The 14,604-nt window shown below is 45.3% G+C and overlaps 1 pseudogene; it reads left to right on the forward strand.

Moving 5' to 3' along the window:
• Positions 1-582: 582 nt before the first annotated feature.
• LOC116896041 lies at positions 583-753 on the forward strand (annotated as a pseudogene).
• The last annotated feature ends 13,851 nt before the right edge of the window (positions 754-14,604 follow it).

The raw sequence follows: 14,604 nt of genomic DNA on the forward strand, positions 1-14,604 counted from the left end.
AGATCCATGCCACTTTATCTGGATATAATTACAGTGTAAACGTGGTTTGCGTTATAACTATTACCACAACAACCGAGTCCTGTTATTAAAATGAAAGTGAGGACAGGACAAGAAGTCAAGATGAAGGGCAGTCATTCCTGGGCGGGGCTCACGGGGGCTGCTGGAGTGCAGGAAGCATTCTATTTGAGGAACTGGGTGGTAGTTTTCATTCTGCCACAATTTGTTGGGTTCATTTATAGACATGTTTTTCTATATATTTGTCCTGCTCTAATAAGTGTAATTTAAAAAAAAAAAAGCAAAAATAAGACAGGATTCGATTGAGGCAGGCAGCTTAGGCCGTCACTCCTTCTTCCGCAGCATTATTTTAGTGTCTACCTTGTGATCCACGGGAAGCAAACACTTGGACATAGTACAGAGAGGGTACGCTTCAGTCCACAAGGCCTGACCTCAAGGGGAATGCAGTCCACAGGTAGTTACAATACACACGAGAAGTGCAAGAGTTAGGTAATTGTGTTTAATTCATATATTAGTTATAAAGAATAGCCATTTGCCCTTTCTCCTCCTTGGGTGTCTGAAGGCAAGATGGGTCACCAGCAGCTCTACTGGAGTCACCCACAAAAGTTCACCCAGGGTTCTCGCCCTTGCCGCGTCTGCTCTAACCGCCACGGTCTGGTCCCTAAATACGGGCTGGACATGTGCTGACAGTGCTTCGGTCAGTGCGCGGAGGACATGGGCTTCGTTAAGCTGGCCTAAGCGACCTGAATGGATGATTCAGCTGTCTACAGTGAAACCGATCACGCTAGTCTGTGCACACAGAATAAAAAAAAAAAGAATAGGCATTTACACTGTGACACTTTCATATGTGTAAATATGTGTTGATCACAGTTGTCCCTTTGTCCCTCTCTTGTTCTCCTTCTACTCCTGCTGATCCCTTCCTCTTCTTCCTCTTCTTCCTCCTCCTCTTCTTCTCTTCTATTCCTCCTCTTCCTCTTCCTCCTCTTCCTCTTCCTCCTCCTTCCTCTTCTTCCTCTTTCCTCTTTCTTCTTCTCTTCTTCTTCCTCCTTCTCTTCTTCACCTCCTCTTCCTCATTTTCCTCTTCTTCCTCTTTCCTCTTTCTTCTCCTTCTTCCTCTTCTCTTCCTCCTCCTCTTCCTCATTTTCCTCTTCTTCCTCTTTCCTCTTTCCTCTTCCCTTCTTCCTCCTCCCCTCTTCCATTTCCTCTTCTTCCTCTTTCCCCCAAACCTCTTCCTCCTTTTCTTTTATTTGTTTTATTTTTTTTTTTTTTTTTTTCGGAGCTGGGGACCGAACCCAGACCGGTACCGTCTCACTCTAAAGTCAGCGTTCTACCCCACTCCACTTCTCCCTCTGGCTCCTACGGTCCTTTCCCCCCCTCTTCCACTGTGTTTCCCAAGGGCTCAGCATTTGGACTGAGGTAATAATTCTTAGTTTTGGCAAATCTACCATGCTGAGATGTGAACATTAGGGATCTGGCCTAAGGTGTACGTGTGAACCAACCGTGCAACCTTTGCCACTTTTCTTCATTGGCCCTATTCAAATGTAAAATTATGTTTTGAGTGTCATGAAAATGACTGAGCTAGAGATTATTTTTGTATTAAGATAATTGAAGGTGACTTTAGAGACAAAAGGACATTTCGAAGGAGCCTTAAAGGAAGGGTGAGATTATTAGATAAGGAAACAGGAAGGCCAGTGGGGGAGGGGCACAAAATACAAGGAAAACTGTGTCTTAAGGCAGTACAGAGTTCTACAGACCTGCACAGCTGAGCAGGAAAGAAATGTGGAGAACGCATGGGAAAGGAACAGCGCCTCAGAGGAACTAAGACGAACCTTCAGTTCTTTGACTTTAATTTGTGGTGTTGGGATCAAATCTTGCACATTAGACCGTACTTTTCCCACTGAGCCATACCCCCAGGTAAATGGTTGTTAGAAGGTAGGTAGCACAGGAACACACACACACACACACACACACACACACACACACACACACACACACACCTCTGAATTCCTGATAAAATCCATTGCTTTACAATAGACAGAAACTAACACAATTAAGTCAGCCCCGCACACCATGAGTATGCATCTGTGCAGAGAGAAAGGAGCATCCCCGGTGTGCCCCCGCGCGCCCCTGCGCGCCCCTGCGCGCCCCTGCGCGCCCCTGAGTGCCCCTGAGTGCCCCTGCGTGCCCCTGCGCGCCCCTGCGTGCCCCTGCGCGCCCCTGCGTGCCCCGCGCCCCTGTGTGCCCCTGTGTGCCCCTGAGTGCCCCTGTGTGCCCCTGCGCGCCCCTGTGTGCCCCTGCGCGCCCCTGGTGTGCCCCTGCGCGCCCCTATGCTCCCAGTGCTCAGGGTCCGTTAGCGCCTTTTATCACCCCGAGAGCCTTAAGGAGCAGCTGTTCTCATTTTATTTTACAGATAGAAAATTGAGAACTTGTTTGCATCCAACAAACACAAAAGTCATAAATATAAGAAGTAGATACAGCCACCTGAGGTCTCACTCGCTTCCAACAAACACAAAAGTCATAAATGTCTATAAAGAAGGTGGTGCTCTTGGTGCCAGAATGTGCTTCAGCCACTAAAATGGAAACAGCTTTACGCTTACATTTTACTTAAATCTATTTTAACTGAAGAGAAACTCATCTGGGACTAATTTAAGTTCTTCAAGACACAATGGCCTTGATAAAGCCATTTATCAAGTGTGTTCTATGGAATAATTCCGAGGAGTATGTTTGGCAAGGGGGCAATTATCACAGAGTCCGGAAGTCCAATAAGCCTGGCCCGCGTGGGGCAGACCTGGTGTGGAAGGGCTCTCTCCCCAGTCTCGGAAAGTCGTCTCTGGTCTCTTGTAGACGGAGAGCAGAAACAGTTACGCTGTCTCACGTGTACGCAGACACCCCAGCTCCCAGATGTGGGCTGCGTCTGCATCCACCTCAGAAAATGGAAAGGGTTTAGCATTACTTTTTGGGGATTCTCGAAACATCATGGCTTGCCTTCAGAAAGAGAGTCAAATCGCTCTGTACTTGAAAGTCACATGGCTTAACCAGCCATATTGACGTTTTCCTTTCGCCTAGTGAGTACTCGGAGAAGATACAGCAAGACATATTTTGGCGGTTTTTGTGTGGGATTTTTTTAGTGACTCCCTTAATCAGGCAGAGATGAGCTCATCCACAATCAATAACTGCCGATTAGGAATTCACCATTCGCTTCTTTCTGAGATGTCCCGTCACCAAAATAAACGACAAAACCATTTCTGCCTCTCATATGTGGACGAGAACGAAATCCTCGAGTGGAATTTTTGTTTAACTGCAGATACTTCTGCGCCTCTATCTGCAACCTTGCGGTAGGCAGCCAGCCAGCCGGGCATCAAGAAAACTTCTTGTTCTCGATCTTGCTGCTCAGCGTCACAGGGTGTGATGAAAACTGAACAAACACCGAAACCATAGAAGTGCCAGAAGGTTACATTCAGAAGACGGAATTATTTGAGTCAGTCGGGAATGTCTGGTTCTTTCGGGTTAGGCCTCATGGGTAGCATTGTGCTGTAAAAACAACTGGCAGTGAGAATTCCACAAGAGTAAACATGATCTCCAACTTTTGGAGACAGACGCTTATCTTTCTCTACGTTAGCAAAAAGAGAGGCCGAATTCTTCCACCTTTTCATCTCTCAAAATGAAAATTGTTCAGCTCAGTTCCAAATCTGAGTGGATTCCAAATCTGGGTGGAGAACCTTCCTCCAGCCCTTGCTTTATGCTGGGTTTTATTTGAAATAAATTCCCTGACATGACTCAACACCCTCTAGGGCCACAGACATATGAGGTTGTGGAAGGCTCATCCTCACCACTTCCTGTTATGGGATTTGACGGTTATGGAGAAGATCCCAGCAAAGGCTATGTACCCTGAACACAGCTGTCAGATCCACTGAGGAGACAATGACACTTTAAAAAAGACACCCCTCAAGGCAAGTCCTCCAAAGTGCAGCCCAGGGCCCAGGGACTGCCACCTTGGAGTAAATCTACTACCTCGGGAAAAGTCTCCAACAAGGGGCAGGTCTCACTTCTTGCCCCCCCCCCACACACACGATACCATTATGAAAGAGAATCAAAACAGTGATAGGACAGTGTCATCTGTATAGCATTTCTTCAGCATGTCCATCACGGATGTGGGGGCGGCCGCTCAGTACTTCTACCAGGCAATACTGCTGCTCACCCCAAACTCAGAGCAGCAGGGGTCTAATCTACAATCTACATGCAGCTTTCTTCGGTTGTCCCCAGGTAGCTGTTATGCTTCTTGTCCCCCTTTCTCCTACCCCATGTCAAAATCTAGGTAGACACAGTGCCTTACGTAGAACTACCTGTCCGTTTAGACCAGTGGTCCTTGATCTGTGGTGTTCCACATCTTTGGGTTTGAACAAACTTCTCACACAAGTCAGGTGTCAGAGACCCCGCATGTCAAGCATTCACATTACGGTTCACGATGCTGGGAGAATAGCAGTTATGAAGTAGCAGCAAAAGTAATTTTATGGCTGGGGGCGGGGGCCACCACAACATGAGGAACTGTATAAATGGGTCACAGCATCAAGACGGTTGAGAACCACCGCTTTAGACAGAGGGCACAAGTGTTTTACCGGCTGCTCTCTTGATTTTTAAATTATCCGGTGACAGTGTTGAAATTTCTCCTTTCGCAATAACCCCTTTAAGGACTCGGACAAGAATCAGCCTCTTTGCCATCAAAACAAGAGACAGGGACAAAGGGCTGAGCTGCCCTGTTACTTCTCGTGGGCAACACCAGGAAACACGGCAACGTTCAGAGAGAAGTGTGGAGAGCTCTATTGTGCGGTTGTTTGGGACACACCTATAAGGGATGCACAATACCCAGCTGCATTGAGTCCAGAGCAGCCTTAGAAGTTTGCTGGGTTTTTCTCCCCCAAAACTAAAGATCTTCTCTTTTCCCAGCAGAGACAGAAGAGCCTGATGCTGCCCAGAGATGTGGCAAAATGTCAACTCCTCGATTCAGAATCCAGATCGATTTAATTCCTTCTTGGTTACGCTGCTTGGTTCTTTTTCTTTGTTTGTGTTTTGTTTTCGGTTTTGTTTTGTTTTTGTCGACTTGACACAAACTACATCGGGGTTGGGATTGGGGATGGGGGCAATGCCTGTTGTCGGCCTGTGGGCTGTGAGGCGGCTGGCTTTTTTGTTTGTTTTTGTTGTTGTTTTGTTGTTGATATGGGAAGGTCTATCCCGCTGGGGACTGTGCACACACTTGGACAGGTGGTCTTGGAAGACAGAAGAAAGGCAGTTGATGTGAGCCTTCGCGAAAGGCCGGTAAGCAATGTTCCTCCACGACCTTGGTTAATGCCTCCCTCCCAGCTCCTATGTGAGCTCCTGGGGACTCAGGTGATTTATCAAACTAATACAGAGCATGGTGAATGGCGTGCAGGCCATGGGGTTCTTTGGAGCAGGAATAAGCATCCAAGGAGGAGGGCAGCAGGGAATGGTGGTCAAGGAGTTCCCCCTTCAGCAAACTCACACTTCATCCTAAGGTTACCACCGCAGACTCTCCCACAGGAGGAAAAGAAAGCTAAGATCAGAGGATGTCCTCTGACCCCACATGATGTCCCCTAGAGCATGCTTATGGAAGTATTTTAGTCTCTTCTGGAGCATGTCTTCTGGAGGTTTTACAATATGCCCGTGTTTCCACCTAACACCAACAGAAAGCAATCATCAACTGTTTTCAACTGGAGCACCTTCTGGGGCTTCACATACGTTCAATCTTTAACACCCAAACAGATCGGGAAGGTCTACTGCACTGTCCACTTTACATATTAGGAAGCTGGAGCACCAAGAGGTCTAATAGTTCGCCCTAGGCTTCCAAGGCCAGTGACCCTAACCGTTGCTCTAGACTGCTTCCCACTGTTGCCCTGCAGAAGTTTAAATCCTAAATATGGAACACATAGTGTATGGTGCACTCAGTCATCTTGGCATGTTTGATGTTTATAATGCTTTAAAATGTCTAGCCTTGGCTTTCTGCATTTTCCTGTGTTCTGGGTTTTACTTGTGGTGGGCTCATCTCAGACCTCCTGGGGAAAAGGACTTCTGCCAGAGAGGAGAGATAAAGATTCCATGAATAATTTACTCTGGACAGGGAGCTTCCCAAGGCTGCAGGTGGGACTGCAGAAAGGATGAGGGGGAGGACGGAGGAGGGAAGACAGCTTCTTGGACCCAAGCTGAGAGATTTACTGGGACCTACAGACAACACCAAAACATGAGATAGACTATGCTCTTAGAAGAGAGTGGGACAGCACCCTCGAAGGTCTGCTGCCTCAGATTCCACTCCCCGCCCCCCAAAACTCAGCTCCTACTTCAGGAAGAACCCAAAAGTCATTCCTAAGTGCCTCCTGCCTCGTGGGTGCTAGGTGCGTGATTTGCGTCTCTCTCCAACCTGTCCCCTTCCCAACCCAGGAGAAGAGTTATCTCTTGTCCACGTCTCCAGTTTCACTCCATTCTCCCCTGGCAGCAGGCAGCAGTTTTTATTAACTTAGCATCTATTTCTTTGCTTACTCACGTCTGTAGGAGGGCACTCGGGTGAACGCATGCCACTTCTCAAGTGTGGCTATTAGAGGACAGCTTCAAGTGCCAGCTCCATCCTTCCACCGTGTGGGGCCCGGAGAGTGAGCTCAGGTCATCAATAGCATGACCTTTACCCTCTGACCCGGGTCACCAGGCCCCATGTTCACCTTACATCCTATGTCCGATGGCTCCTCCCTCTTAGTGCACAACACGGTCATCCGTTCATTCACAAACTAAAAAACTGCCCTCAGTTCCCTCTTTCTTTTATTCTTTGCACCTTCAAGGTGCCTCATGGAAGCCCTGAAAATCTGTCAACTCATTCCTCTCGATGCTCAAAGTCTTGTGGCTCTTATTGAACTTAAAATGAGATTTAAAAAGAAAGAAAAAAGAAAGAAAGAGAGAGAGAGAGAGAGAGAGAGAGAGAGAGAGAGAGAGAGAGAGAAAGTCCCTCTGTGGTCTACAGCACACAGCAGGATGGGGTGTCAGCCCCTTCTCTGGTATCTACCAATTCCATGCTCACTTTACTCTGACCCTCAATGTCCCTCATTTATTTACCCTGCTGTGTTTTGCTCTTTGGTTACACCGCCTTTCCTTGTCCCTAACCTGGGGCAGGCTTCGTTCTCTAATTTCACCCTAATGCCCTTCCGGAAAAAGATGGGATACTGCCGAAAATCGCTACTCTCACCCTAAGTGTCACCCTCTGTCCATTCTGATCTATTTTCCGTATGCTGCTTATCACTCCTCAAACCGGGTTTTATATTGCTTGTTTACTCATTTCTGATTTATTCCATTAGCTTAAATGGATTATGAGAGCAGAGTCTTGTCTTATTCATAGCTTTTCCCTCACTGTCTGGCACAATGTAAGAGCTGAATTAATAATAATTTAATAAGGAAATATAGCCTGACAACCCCTAAATTGGTTTTTATCCTTTTTTACTGATACTGAGATTCATATTTCTCACTGTCTTTGACTGAATGTCCCAAAGGACACTCAAATTCAGCATGGAGAAAGCTGAACTCTTTATTACTTCCACGGCTTCCTAGCTGTCGTATCGCAGTCCGTCCAAGCTCGGATGACATCACTATCATTCGGGGAGCACACAAGACTCAGTGTCTGAGTATGCTTCCAAACGTCTTCCTCACCCCCGACAATCTCCATGGATATTAGGTCAGGTTCTTAGTGACAAATAATAAAGTGTATTCTAGGACAGAGAGGGGAGGGTGGGGAGAGAGAGACAGAGAGAGAGAGAGAGAGGCAGAGAGACAGAGACAGAGACAAAGACAGACAGAGAGAGACATGTGTCTACAGAGATACAGAGACAGACAGAGACAGAGAAACAGAGAGACATAGGGAGACAGAGACAAAGACAGAGACAGAAACAAATACACAGAGAGACAGACAGACAGACAGACAGACAGATAGACAGAGCTATTAGTAAATCTTTAAGCCTGAGCTTAAGAAACAAGGTCCAAATTATACAGCAAAGCAGAGACCCTGCTGTTGCCTCAGAGCCATGCCAAATCTGGGAAGGAACCAGCTCCCAGGACTGCTGCTCTCAGTGACCCACAACCACCACAGAACAGATTCCACGTGCTATCTCCTTCTTCATAGCCCTGTCTTCCAAATCAAAGTCCTGGCAGCACCAGATGTGCAAGACCTGGGTCTGGGAAAGAGTTTCTGGCTTCATCCCATACAGACAGACTCATTAACTAGAAAGGGTGTCCAACATAGGAAGGGTGTCCAAGAAATGCTTAGTATGCACACACACACACACACACACACAGACACACACACACACACACACACACACACACACACACACACACACACACACACACACACTCCTAGTTATCAACTGGCACTTTCTTCTCCATCCCAGGTCAACTCCACAACTTACTGAGCTCTTGTCTTCAGTTTACGATCTTGGTGGATGGGGTAACCACCTCTCAAATGACCCCCATTCATCTCTCGCTCCATTTAGATTAAAGGTAAACCCGTATCTATAAGAATGAATCTCAAAGTGGCCTCCTCTCATCATGCTTAATTTTCAGAACTCTCTGTATTGTCCACATGTGGTATCAAATGCCTTGGACTGGCAAAACAAGCTCCCTGAAGGGTGGTTCTTGCCTGTTTTCCCAGCGTTCTCTCTTCACTCAGATCCCTGCTTTGTCTATACCAAGCTCCCAGCCACCTCCACAAGGCGTTTTCCTCCATTGCTTTCGTTACTTTGTATACAGTTGCTTCTGTTCTAGGGGTGGTTCTCTCATGAACAACCTTCATGGTTCAGAAATCATCTGAATCACCAACTCCTCTCCAAATCCACGAAGCCTAAGGATCTGTGTTCAAGCTGAGATGCTCCCAGCCTGGCTGTCCTTGATACCTGTCACTATCGGTGCTCACTTGTTTCTGCGCCTGTTTTCAGGTCAGGTCAGCATTGGATCGTGAGCTCACAGCAGACAAACCGTCACTTTCTGTTTGTTTCTGCTGTGGCATTTGGTAAGAAGACACAGTGAGCCTGTGTTGAATGATGTAGAAGCTACTATTGTAGATGCTGTTTAAACTCAAGTTTAAACTCAAGTTGTGACTGAGCCACAGTCTAAACTCAAGTTGTGTTTGGGGGGCTGTGCCCCACCACAGGCACTGAGAAAGAATTTGCAGGGCCATTCTGGCTGCTGTCAGAGAATTCTGTGGAAGGAGGAGTCTGTTAACAATAGGGTTGAATGAGTGTCTTTTAGCTCTGCAGGCTGAGAATTTCTAGCCTTGGAAATCCTCAGAGTCTGTGTCCGCAGAAGCCCTGCACCCTGGTTCACAGATGATTACCCTGTCTTTAGGTGGCAAAGGGGGTGAAGCAGTTGGAGTGAGGGTTATTGATTAGAGGGTGTTCATTGCACTAGTAATGACTCCAAGAAGCTCCCCGAGGGGTACCTTCGCATTGGAGATATGAATTTCAGAGCATTTAGTCTATCACAGCCTATCTCCTGCTTCCTGGGAGTCCCAAGTTTTGTGTCAGTATGAGTTCAACCACTGGACATTCCCCATGTATGTATTTCCCTGTGTTCAAAGTTCTCCTTTTTCATAAGAACACCATTCTGATTGGATTGAGGCTCAACATAAAGACCTTGCCATACATTGATCATCTACCCTATTTCTAGATAAAATCACATTTGTTAAAAAATACAGTAATCGCCTGCCAGCCTCAATAGAAGAAGATACAAAGCACCCCTTCTTACTGCACCTTGATATGCCAAGGCTGGTTGACATCCATGGAAGATGTCACCTTTTCTGAGGAGAAGGGGAGAAGGGTTGGGTTGAGGGGAGGAGGTGGGAGGGAGGGACTGGGAAGAGAGGAAGGAGGGGAAGTTTGGATTTGATGTAAAGTAAATAAATAACTTCATCAATTAAAAAAGTTTTAAAAATTCTGGGAATACAAAGTTTAACACATAATGTCATGTGTTTGGCAAAGTGCCTTGAACTTATCAGATGATCAGTTGAGGTTCATTAAAAAGACCTCAAAGGCCATTAACACCAGCAGCAACAACAGCCCCTCCTTCCCACTCCCCAAAATCCCCACCATGGCTCTCAGCTTGTCCAACAAAGCGGTGATGGCATTGCTTTTGCTGAATCTCTTCAGGCCTGGGGTGTAGAAAGGCACAGAGTGAAGAAGACCGTCTTCTTCCATACAGATTTGTGACAGTCCCATGGTGGGGGCATAATGTCCCAGGTCTCATTTATACATTAAAAATGGCCAGTTGGGTTTATTTCAGTGATGACAAGCTAAGCGACTGCAAACACACTACCCTCTGCCACGCATCTGCCCACTTGACTTGGCAGATTCCTCCAGGGCTGGATGAGCTCCAGCCCAAGTCAGGGCATCTGCATCCCACTTGTGGGACTCCTGAGTAAATGCCTCGTATCCACAGCCTGGTGCACTGTGATCTCCATCATGCTCCCGTCCTGGTCCATTGGCAAGTCTTTTGGTTCTTAGATTTAGACACAGAGAATCTCTTAGATGCCATGTGCCATTCAATCTTTGTCATAGTAACACCAAACTGACTTTTTATCTAATTGGGAGTTGTATTATATATGCGTTAATTAACAAATTTTATCTGTAGAATTTAAAAAACAATAAAAACAGAACTTTAAAAGCCTAGACGGTTAGCACCGTTATGGACAAGGTTTCTGTGTACCTCACTCTACATACCCACTCCACTCCGCAAGAGAATCAGCATGTGGCTGGGCATGGTGGTGCACATCTTTAATCTAAGTACTCTGGAGACAGAGACAGGAGGATCTCTGTGAGTTTGAGGCCAGCCTAGTCTTTGTAGGGAGCTGTAGGCCAGCCTGGGCTACACATGCCTTTAATCCAAGTCCTCTGGAGTCTGAGATGGGGGTGTGTGTGCATCTCTGTGAGTTTGAGGCCAGCCTGGTCTGCAAAGGAAGCTCTAAGCCAACCAGGGCTACCCAGTGAGAGCCTGTCTCAAAAAACCAAAACTAAAGAAATAGAAACAACCTGTGAGTTCTGTATTCCTTGCTCCTCAAAATAGTTTTGACCAGGAGTATTAAAATGAGACCTAGCTGAACCAACTTTGTTCTTTGGGTAAATAGAACCACGGTGCAGGCAATCCAAGGGGCCTGATTCTCTTTATCTTTATTATGGTTTCTGAGATTCTGCCCTGTTGACACAGGTAGCAATGGTTGGCTCACTTTTTCTGTCCTGTATAAATGTATCTATTCTACTCTCAATAGACGGTTGGGATGTAGTCAGTCAGAGCGGTTATATACAATGTTGCTACTTTCTTTCTTCTATGTGTCTTCAGTGCACACCTGCAGTTTCTCTAAGCCACATATGACAGGAATAATAGACAGACTTCAGTATTCATAGTATGATAGGCTCCTAACTTGGGGCTGTTTTGTGCACTGCTGACTTCTGTACCCAGAGATCTGGTTGCAGTCTGGACTTTGGTGTTGTCATTATTATAATGCATTTCCTAACTCACTATTTTGTAAAACATTGTTCTCCATCATCTTCTGATTGGTCAATAAAGACCTGATCAACTCATACCCGGGCAGGAGAAGATAAGGCAGAACTTCCAGGCCCAAAGAGGCAGGCAGAGTATCTCAGCTCTCCCAGGGGAGTTACCATAGGGACACAAATGAAGGAGGAGGCCAGGGCGAGGCCAAGAAGGCAGGTAACAGGGACACGTGGCTGGGAAGGCTAGGAAACAGTCTAAGGCCAGCGTTGTCCAGTTAGGACAGCTCATTATCTGCCTGGCTCACTGTGAGAAGCTCCATATTAAATATATAGGTCTCTATGTCATCATTCAGAGCAAGGGCAGGCATAGACAACGCCTTCTTTTACACTCATAGATTTGAATGCTTGATCACCAGGAATGGCATTATTAGGGCTCTGAGGTTTCAAAAGCCCAAGTTATGCCCGGTGGCTTTCTCTCTTCCTGCTGCCCATGGAAGTTGTAGACCTATCAGCAATTGTTCAGCACTGCATCTACCTGCATGATGCCATGCTGCCCTCCATGATGATAATGGACTGCCCTCCATGATGATAATGGACTGCCCTCCATGATGATAATGGACTAAACCTTATGTAAACCAGCCCCACATAAACATTTTCCTTTATAAGAGTTGCCATGGTCATGGTGTCTCTTCATGACAACAGAACACTTACTAGGCCCACAGGTTAATTGTTTGCGCTATAGTGAAGGCTTATTCAAATGCTTATGTTATAACAAATTACATTTATGCTAACTGTGAGTTAGAGATTTCATTATACCACATCCTTGTTAATGTTTGGATTTATCAAAATTAATTCTTTTGCCTAACTAGTTTGCATGTGATTGTAATTCTATCGTAGATTTTTCTGACTTCTGAAAAAAAGATGCACACCATAAAGGGTCTACTCTCCTCATTCTTGTCTTATTCTTCAATCTTTCTACTAGATCGTGTGTCCTCTGTGTCGTGTGTGTGTATGTGTGTGTGTGTGTGTCTGTAGGAAGCTTTTATATGTGCTGGACTCTGTGCTTTTTTATTTAATGTACTGGAATATCATGTTCACCTTTATGAATTTTCTCTTATGTGCAATGACATGACATTGTGATGACAGTTATCTAACAGAATTGAAATTTCCACTTTTCTACTGCGATTTATGGTTTTGTTCTTACTTAAAGAAATTCTTTATCATTACAACATCGTGGAGATATTCTAATTTGTCTTCAAAAGGTTGTTTTGGTTTTTGTCTTTGCTTTTTTTTTTTTTTTGTCTTTATTCTATTTGGCCTTGATGTGTGTAATCTGATTAACTGATCCCACACCATGTATTTTGCACATTAATCTACAGTGGCTGGTCTGTCTTTGAGTTTCCATATCTACTTTGGGAACACTAGAGCTCTAGTTGGTAGCATTGGTCTATCTGCTCTCATACCTGTACCACGTCAGATTCTGTTATTTCACTGTCCTTGGTATATGGTAGAAAGGTCTCCTGACTTGTCTTCACCAGAGACTATTGGCTGCTCTCGACTTCTGCTCTACACAAAAGGATGCATTGCCAAGTTCCAGGGAAAACCCCAAGAGAATGTGGACTGGGATTTTATTGAATATGTATGTCTAGCAATACAGAAATTATTGATTCTCCTGTCCTAAATGTTGCCACACAGATCCACTTCCTTGATCCTTGTTAATCTATTTTAATAAAGTTTCTTATTTTATCCACAACCACTTTCTCATTTATTACTTGGATTTACTGCTTCATACATCTTTTGGTGTTTCTAAAGTGTGGCCAAGCACACACTTGGATTCCTTGGGTCTTGTGAGGTAGTTTCACTGACAGATGGAGGGCTAAGTCGCTTTTATCAGAGGATGAACATTAGGATATCTCTTCCTCCATCCAGTTCCGAGTCCTTACGACACAGTGACTGTCATCCTTCTAGAAGTTCATTATATCCTGAGTCTCTTTTTCCAAGCATTGATACATTTACTTTGACTTTCTTTTATTCTTTTTCCTTTTTTTTTTTGACATTTACTTACTTTTATGTGTAAAGGTGTTTGGCTTGCATGTGTCCCTGGAACTGAATGTTTTGGGCTGCCACATGGGTGCTGGGAATAGAACCCAGGTCCTCTGAACGAGCAGCCAGGCTTCTTCAGCTCTGAGCCACCTCTCCAGCTCTCTCTTTACCTTTCTTTTCAATCTCCCATCTCATACTTCCGCAGTCTTTCTGTCTCCTTGTGCTAGGATTCTCCATTCCAAACAACACGCACGTGGAATTTAACTTTATTCAGCATGTAATTTTGTGTTTTTACTAGGCACGATATTGGTCATTTACACTTATCACAATGAAAACTAACGTATTTGATTCTGTCTGCACCATAGGGAGGGCCATCTCTTTGGGTTTCCCCTACCTTTCTTTCCCAGCCTCTATTTTGATCTGCCTTTTAAAATTGTTTCGCTTTTTCTTGGCCAGTATAATCTTCACGTTTAAATGTTGTTTAAAGGATTTTAGACACATACAATTAGCTTCGCTGTACCCACCTCCCTAATAGCACCTTTGTTCCTCACTCCTCTGCAGAAGGCCATTCTTATTGAAAGATACGGATTAACTACTTACAGAACGGGGTTTTAGTCTGTCAACAGAAGACTAGAAATATTACTCTACTATATTCTGGCTTTCATTGTCGTTGCTTGAAAGAGGGTGTTATTGGAACTGCCGGTCCTGAGAAAGTAACCGGTGTGCTTTGTCCACTGTCTAAATAGTAGCTTGAGATGTAGTCTGTGCACCATAGTTTCACTTTTCTACAGCACGATTCAGTGGTCCCTAGTGTCTGTAGCTATGCAAACACAATTGGCAGCCATTAGAATGTTTTTATCAACCCTGGCGACTTCTCTTCTTCTGTGTCTGGGTTCATATGTTCTGTTTGTATATCATATGCTAAGGGAATTGACAGTATACTTGGCCTTTTGCGAATGTGTCTGTTTGTGAATGACGCATTAATGGAGTTGCTCAGTACACGTGGTCTTTTGCG

Source organism: Rattus rattus, chromosome 3, assembly GCF_011064425.1.
Source record: "Rattus rattus isolate New Zealand chromosome 3, Rrattus_CSIRO_v1, whole genome shotgun sequence".
Lineage (NCBI taxonomy): Eukaryota > Metazoa > Chordata > Mammalia > Rodentia > Muridae > Rattus > Rattus rattus.